Raw genomic sequence first — 8,899 nt, forward strand, 5'->3', positions numbered from 1 at the left:
TCAACTGTTGATTAGAATTCAATTAAACATTTGATGAAAATTTTTACATTTATATTTGTTCTTGAACATATGTAAAAAAAAAAAAAAAAGAAAAGAAAAAGAAAAAAAAAGATCATGCTTAAAAAGTAAAGAACAAAATCGGATAATATTTAATGAATAAAGGTTAAAAGATTTGACACCTCTCATGTAAATATTGTGCTTCTCCTCTGATGTCACTTTGAAAAATGAATAATGTGCATTTGGATATGAAAAGCATTTGCAGATAAGGGTCCTTGCAAATTAAATGAATCAAACTGCTTTTTTTCAGTACAATATTCATCATGTCTTCAATGCACTAAAAGCAGAGGAGAATGGAGTATGTGTCCATGAGATACGTCCTTAAAAGTTCAATTTTAGAAGTCCACACGTTCCTGTGGGAATTTAAAAAAACAGACCAAAAGAAAGAAAGAAACAAACAAACAAACAAAAAAAATATTTTGATAGCAAGTATAAAAATATCAGTTAACACAATAGATCATTCTCTGTATTAGGAATGCTAATTCTGTAAATGTTGCGATTAAATATTAATTCTCTGCAATAAAAGTACACTTGAATATTAATTAGTGTATACTGTTATACTGCCAAGGACAGAAGTACTTAAGATTTGTATCACATAAGCTATGAAGAGTGAAAGTGTCATCTCTCAAGCAAAAAAACAAGAGAAGGTAATATAATTTTTTCCCCATAAGTGTAAGATTCTTTTTTATTTATTTACCCACAGCAATGTTTTATTGACATTGCTAATATTTAGCTAGAAATGGGTGACAAATTAAAGTTAAAACCGGAGCCTTGGTTATGCTGTGGGGGGCATTTTGCTGGCATAGTTTGTGTCCACTTTTCCCATTAGAGGAAATGCAAATCAATACAAAGTTGCTCTGACAGATCACCTTTATCCTTTGATTCAACATTTCTGACGAGCGCAGTCTCTTCCTGGATGACTCCTCCCCAATCCACTGGGTATGATTCTTACTGTTTAGATTGATAAGGATGAAAATTAAGTCTATCATATACTATAGCCTTCACCGTAACCAGATCCTTATCCAATTGAGTATCTGTGGGAGATCCTGGTGAAGTGTTAGACAGAGGTTGAACAATAATCACAATGATTATCAAAGCGCTAATTGAGGAAATGTCATTTGGAAGATTGATGTTCATCTATCCTGTTTATCTCTCAACACCTTACTAATGAACTTTTTTTTTTTTTTTCTTCCCCTTATTTAGGCTAACCACAACTCTAGATATGATGTTGAACTCTAGTAATGTTTATTCATGATAAATGCTCACTGCATGAAGCATATGTTCCATAGACCTCCATTTGAGATTCACCTACATAACAGCTGGAAAGTAACCACTTACATCACTTTTAAAATATTTTATGATATACCCGTGCATCACATTTCATTAGCAAATTTATACAAATAAAATATGTGAAAATAAAGATTTGTTAAGAATTAAACTATGAAATGCATACCTTTGTGTCTAAAGCATGATAACCGATGAAGGCATCTTGTAAATGGTCAAAGTCCCTGCAACATTGTTGAAAGGATATGTAAGTTTGTGTATTTGATCTTGAATCAGCAGAAGGGTGAGTTGAGTTGTGCTAACAGCAGCCCACAGCACAGCCGTGTGGAGGCAGGGGGGAAAGCTCGTCTCTGTCATCCCCTCGGAGAGAGGACACACCAGTGCAACCCTACACCACGGCACCTCGGTGCAGCCTCAGCTATTCCCAATCTCACACACACACACACACACACACACACACACACACACACACACACACACGCAGACACGCACACACGCACACACGCACACGTAGATCTGCATCATCTTTTCCTGATCTCTAATAGAGAAAGAGAGGAATACAATAAAAAAAATTTAACTAGTCATAACGTAGTTATTGCACTGTAATTATTGAGTGAAATTCTTAATCGCTCTCAATCCTGTTTAATTTTGCACAATTACGTAAGTGGTGTAAATCATATATTATAATATACTTTCTCATAGTGAATATTATAGTTTACTTTCTAATTTTTTGCTTTCAGAATACACTGAATATAGAAAGATTAACACAATTGAAAACATTGCATTCTAAGAGTAGATTACTTTTCTGTAGCATTAAATGAGGCATGAGACATAATAAAATACCTTATAAACGATGATCTCATTACATTTTAAATAGAAATAAAAAAAAAAATTTGTTACATGAGAATTTGTAGTCACCATTTATGAATACCTTTGATCGGGGAATGATACAAAAACTGCCCTTAGACTTCCATTAAGTGTGAATGTGAGAGTGTTAGAGTACATAGACTTTGTGTTCTTTTTCTGAATACATAAAACATTGAATGTGGTACACATTCACACAGATTCAGATCATACTATAAAAAGCAGTGAGGCTAAAAAACACTGGTGTATGTGTATATTTTAAACATTCTTATTCCTAAAACAGCCCTAGTACTGACTGAAATTATACGATTATTAAATCAAAGAGTAAAAAATACAGAAACAAAGAGACAAATAAAGAAAAGCTCAGAGAGAAAAAGGGATGAGTCGTGTGTTATCATGTGGTAAGTGAATGTGTGAGTGTGTGTATAAGTGTTGAGAGGGGGTGGAAACCTGTCAACCATGCCCAGCTCTGTGTGTTTGACTCTGCTTTGTGTTGAGTTGATCATAACACCAGTCCACCTTCTCATAATGCTTTAGACCTGCTGGCTTGTTATTCACTTCTGTAATAATGACAACATTATGATACATGGACTAGTATAGTCAAAGTGAAATGCTGATGCATGCCTGACTAAGACTACAACTATCCACACCAGTGTGTTATTTGCATATTAGCATGCATGAACCGTAGCATGACTATATAATGCAAATGGGACAGGTGAAAATAAAACTTCTGGGTATGTAGGTGTTTTTTCATTTACACTCGTGACGTGAGTCTGTCTTTTACATTGTATGACACCCACGAGTCACGATTGGTACTGAGTCACCCAGAAACACACTCTTTTCAAAGAAGCATCAAAACAGACTATTGTTTTTTTTCCACATTTCTCCTTAACTAGATATTACAGTGTGTTAAGACTGATTTAAGTGTGTTACTATTTTTTGTTATTTGTTTTTTTTTCTGAGTCATAGCAGGAAAGAAATCATGCAGGAAATCACTGAGATGAACAAAAAGCAAACACTTGTAACACTACTAGAGCGTAACTACAGCACTCTTAATATAATAATTTAATCCAAAACTATCTGTAGTCAGAGGCTTGTATGTATTTGTTTTCCATAGCATTAAAGTACATGTGGAGATCTTTGGATAATAATAAAATAATACATGAATTATTTTTTGGAAGTTTTTTCTTAATGAGACCAAGGCACAGCAGGTACTATACTATACTTAGTTATATTTTTTTACTATACTATACTATACTATACTATACTATACTATACTATACAATACTTTACTATACTATACTATATTATACTTTTTTTATTATTATTATACTATACTATACTATACTATATTATACTTAGTTTTATTTTTTTACTATACTATACTATATTATAGTTAGATTTATTTTTTTTACTATACTATACTTTGTTTTATTTTTTACTATACTATACTATACTATACTATATAATACTTTGTTTTATTTTTTTACTATACTACACTATACTATACTATACTTTATTTTATTTTTACTATACTATACTATGTTTTATTTTTCACTATATCATACTTTATTTTATTTTTACTATACTATACTATACTTTGTTTTATTTTTTACTATACTATACTATACTTTGTTTTATTTTTTACTATACTATACTTTGTTTTATTTTTACTATATTATACTATACTTTATTTTATTTTTACTATACTATACTTTACTTTGTTTTATTTTTTACTATACTATACTATACTATACTTTGTTTTATTTTTCACTATACTATACTATACTATATTTTATTTTTACTATACTATACTATACTATACTATACTTTATTTTATTTTTACTATACTATACTATACTATACTATACTATATTTTGATTTATTTTTCACTATACAATACTATACTATACTATACTATACTATATTATACTATACTTTATTTTTACTATACTATACTTTATTTTTACTATACTATACTATACTATACTATACTATACTACTACTTTAAATTGGTCAATGTGTAGCTTGTATAGCAGTATAGATTTACTATTCTTTAAAAAAAATATCTCAACATTCAGCCATTATTGTCAAAATAGTTGGCAACAAAAGTGATTACGGCTCTATGTCATGTAACTATGCAAAGCCACATGTCCTATTCATCATGTTCATGTTTGTCTGTTGGTCAGGACCATACAAATTTGTGTATCTTGTATTAGAGCAGTTAAAATGTGGTGCTTTGTATACAAATTCTCTCATACTGACGACTGGATGTTCAACATGGCACCTCATAGCAAAGACTCTCTGAGGATTTGAGAATTAGTATTGTTGCTCTCCACAAATGACATAGGAAGCAGACACAAATGACAAATGAAGCAGAACATGATGCCCTCTCTTTAGAAACTGGGCCGAACGGCAGTTCATGAAAACATGAAAAACATGAACATGAAACATGGAAAAACGACCACAAACAGCTCTGAGATGTCATTATGGAGGAGTGGAAGAGGATCCCAGCAAGAACCTGAGCAGCTCTGGTGAAATCCACGCCCAGGAGGATTAAGTCAGTGCTAAATAACAATAGTGCACACACTAAATATTGACATTTTGGACACTTTTTTTTTTTTTTTTTTTTTTTTACATGTTTTTGACATACACTTGGTGTGTACTCATTTTGACAATAATATTTGTATGTTATTCAAAGAGGACAGTAAATCTATACTGCTGTCCAATCTGCACATTGACAAAAATATATTCAATTGTCATTTTTATAGTATTGTCCCTTTAGAAGATTTACTAAAATGGTTGCTGAAATAAGAGGAGAATACTTACTTACTTATATACATGTATAAAATTGTGATAGTGATTCCTAAAACCAGTCCTCCTACATACCACATCCTAAAGTGAACATTCAAAAAACATGCAAGTGTATGAAATAACAAATTATGTACTATTATTCAGTCAAACATTTCATTACCATTCTGCACTATTTATAGCTTTGACAAGCTGTCAGCACATGTACTTCTATAACCCAAGAATACTTCTGTAGCACTTAGCCTCAAGACACCTCAGCATTGACTCTCTTTTTAAAAGTGTTAAAATATTGCACAAGAGTAATAAATGCCAAGCATATTCCACTGAACTGGTGTTTTAGAGATGGTAGTAGAGAGATCTGTCATAATACGCTGGTCCAATATCTCCTACATGTATTTGACTGAGTTGACTTCTGGTCAGTCTGTAGGCCAAAGCAAATGATTTCCATTATTTTCATGCTTATTAATCTAGTCAGTGGTCCCTGTAGATGGGGCAGAATTATTTTAGTAGAAGCCACATCTATGAGAATAAAATGTTAAATCAGAAGATGATCAGTCACTACATAATGTACTGACATACAGTGACTTGTTCAACCAAACGACGCCATTTTTTCTTTTATTGTGTTATGTGTAAAAATGTCCTTTATTGTGTTGTTTGTATGTATGCATGTGCTTCATTCACAGAATTTTGCTATGTTTATCACCTCCTCCTATTGTGTTTCATAACTCAGATTTTGTTGCATTGTATATTTGAAATTGTACATATGCAGCAGTTTTGGGCCTTTTTAGGGTTTCAGGGTTTTCAGTTAATCAAGACAAACTTGGATCATTGTGTCCAATCAAAAAGTAGCAGGTAGGAGCTATTGCTGAAGAGACTATCACCATGGCAGGTTTCCAGAGGAGTGGTTCTTGACAATCTAGTTCTGCAAGTTAAAAGCCAAAAAGACCGGTTTGGCGAAGTTGCCAGGAACTGGATTAACAAAAGCTTACAACACTATAGACTTTTGTGCGACAACAGTAAATTATAAATCACACAGGAATAATTCCTTTGAAATAAAACTGCTTGACTTTTTTTGCTGCCATGAATGGACACAACACTATGTTGGAAAACAAAAATCCTCTGTCACCATTAATCCACGTGTTTAGCAATGGAGAGAATAACAGGCATTGAGAGAGCGAGAGAAGGAGAGCGAGAGCAGACTATAATGGCAAGAGCACATGGTAAATAAAATGGGAGGAAGAACAGTGAGTGTGTGGTGAAAGCAGACTTCAGTGTCGCGTGACTCTGGCTCTGTCTCTGGAAGGCCGGGAGACAAAACTGCTCTTCACGCCCAAAAAGAAGTGGGTTTATGGGGCAAAGGGAGAAAAACAAGGAGGAGGTGGAGGAGTTCAGGGCGGTCAGACTTCACTGTGGTAGTGTCTTTGTGTTCCATGTGTTCCATATCCATGTGTGGTGCATTGAAATGGCTATAGTTGGAAATACAGTACAGTACACACCTATGTATGGCAGCACAAGAAAACCATTCACATGGTGAAATGGTAATATTTTCTAATATTTATATGATTTTTTAAATGTGTTTTTTCTATTTTGCATGTATCTTAATCAGCAGTAAATTACAGCATGTTTAAGTTAAATGCATAAAAATGCTATTCCATTCACACCACAATGATTATTAAAAGGAACTGCTTTTTATTGTTGGCAGCTAGATGTAATTTAACATGTAATAATTAAAATATAATCAAAAATATTAAATATGAACATATAAATGCAATTTTTCCTAGTATTGCTTCTGTATCTGCATCTTCTCATCTACTAAAACCTCTGATAGTTTAGAAACTTAATGAAATCATTTCTACATATTTTGGAGAAATATATTACATTTTTATTTTTTCAAATTGAGGTTGTCAAAGTATGCTATGGCAGACATTTTCTTGGCCAAAACCCTATATTTTTGGTTGTTCACATTTTTAGATTTTTGGTTTGGCAGAATTTAGACACAGCAACATCCAAAGGGTTTTCCCAGACCACTAAACATATTCCAACTTACAATTTCAACAATATTATAATTCTTTGAAAGACTTTTGAAGAATTTGTTGTGAGATTATGAGTTTATGAATAAAAAAAATAGATTTACTGATGTTTTATTTACCTTGTTAATTTATGTTCCTATTCAAATAATGAATATTTTATCAGTGTCAATCACCTAAAAGACGATTTCTGTAATCGTTAATTAAAACACAATGGCCTAATTGTAAATGTCTTGATTTTTTTTACTTCACGTCATAAAAAAATACTGTATATCTTCTCAGTTAAACAAAATAAACTTCCCACTTAATAGAGATATAGTCACCCAAAACCGGCGCTATGACGCTAAGTATTAAAAGACAACCTTATTTTATATAAAAATGAATGCTATCACAACATTCCATTATCTAAGTTGTTAGTAGGATTTTGTTCTTTTTTATAGATTGCAGAAAATATTTCTAGGAACATTTTAAGTCATTGTTAGCTATATTAGCCTTGTTACTTCAAACCAATGACGCAAATCTTGCAAGACTACATTTGTGGTAAGTGGAAAATTGTGTAGACTTTGCATTTCTTTAGCTGCAAACATCTTTTATTGTAAAATGGCTCTTCAAGGAGTATTTTAAGTCTGATTATTGGTGTGCATTATTTTATTGTATGTTAATATGCATCTGTGCTTCATGCAGTTAATTTTACAGAAATTATTTTTTATATAAACAGAGAGAGTGTGGTCTTTTTTTGACTTGTTAAACTTAGCTCAGAACATCCACTCAATGTTTGCCACTTTTAATGGTAGGACTAGATAAAGACTTTTAAGGGTTTGTCTTAGGAGGAGTTTCATTTTAAAAAGTTTGACCATGACAAAGAAAAGGACTGGAGAGCGAGCAGAGCTTTTCAGAATTGTGAATGCAAAACCACGTGTTGCTTACAAGGGAGCACCTAATGAACTGGCTTAGTGTGTGTGTGTGTGTGTTTGTGTGTGTGTGTGTGTGTGTGTTTGTGTGTGTGTGTGTATGTGTATGTGTATGTGTGCAGCTGGGGCAGGAGACATAGGGACACACACTCGCTGTGTTTGTATTGATCGTGCTGCAGCCAGAACTCATCTAGAAGCACAAGCCCTGGAGCACTACGAGAAAGAGTGAGAGAGAGAGAGAGAGAGAGAGAGAGAGAGAGAGAGAGAGAGAGAGAGAGAGAGAGAGATAGAGAAGTAGGAGAGGGAGGGGAAAATAGTGGGAACAAAAGACAACCACAGTTTTTACTCCAGCCTTTTGGACAAAGAGGGTATGTGTATGTGTGTCAGCCACACACTCTTACACACACACACACACACACACACACACACACACACACACACACCGAACGAATAAGAGAGAGGCTGAAAGACTGCTGGCTCTCCTGGCTTCGGCCCAGAGGATGATGTCATGGGGATGACTTCACCATGCAGTGTCATCACGGCCTCCTCCCCTGCTCCCCATCCATCCATCCATCCCTCCCCCTCTTCCTCCTCTTCCTTCATCTCTCTCCTTCTCCTTCTTCCTCACTCCACCCTCGCTGAGAAGGTGCTGCTACATGTACTCGTGCCAAAACACAAGCCTTGACAATCCGCCCGCCTGGGCTACCGCCACTGCCCTGTTTAAAGACAAAGAGACACGATTCGAGAGAAAGAGGTGAAGAAGCACAACGATTAAAAAAAGTCCGCAAATTGAAAAAAGAAAGCGAACATTGTCATATTGTAAGGTGCTGAACCAAAGAAAAGTGAGACAAAAGAATTAGAGATCTGTGTTGGAGATGCTAAATAGGGATTAAGTGGCTTAGGGACAGTGAAAGAGAAAGCAAAAAAAAAAAAAAGGGAGAGAGA

The 8,899-nt window shown here is 33.8% G+C and overlaps 1 long non-coding RNA gene across 1 annotated transcript in view; it reads right to left on the reverse strand.

Moving 5' to 3' along the window:
• LOC124378232 overlaps window positions 1-1,755 on the reverse strand; it is a 2,075-nt gene extending 320 nt beyond the window's left edge. Inside the window, exons 1-2 of the long non-coding RNA XR_006924186.1 lie at window positions 1,511-1,755; window positions 1-1,103 (exon numbers count right to left, since the gene is read on the reverse strand). The exon at window positions 1-1,103 is cut by the window's left edge and continues 320 nt beyond it. This is a non-coding gene — a long non-coding RNA (uncharacterized LOC124378232). The remainder of the gene's footprint in view (window positions 1,104-1,510) is intronic.
• Window positions 1,756-8,899: the final 7,144 nt, after the last annotated feature.

The sequence above is a fragment of the Silurus meridionalis genome, chromosome 24 (genome assembly GCF_014805685.1).
Source record: "Silurus meridionalis isolate SWU-2019-XX chromosome 24, ASM1480568v1, whole genome shotgun sequence".
NCBI classification, from domain to species: domain Eukaryota; kingdom Metazoa; phylum Chordata; class Actinopteri; order Siluriformes; family Siluridae; genus Silurus; species Silurus meridionalis.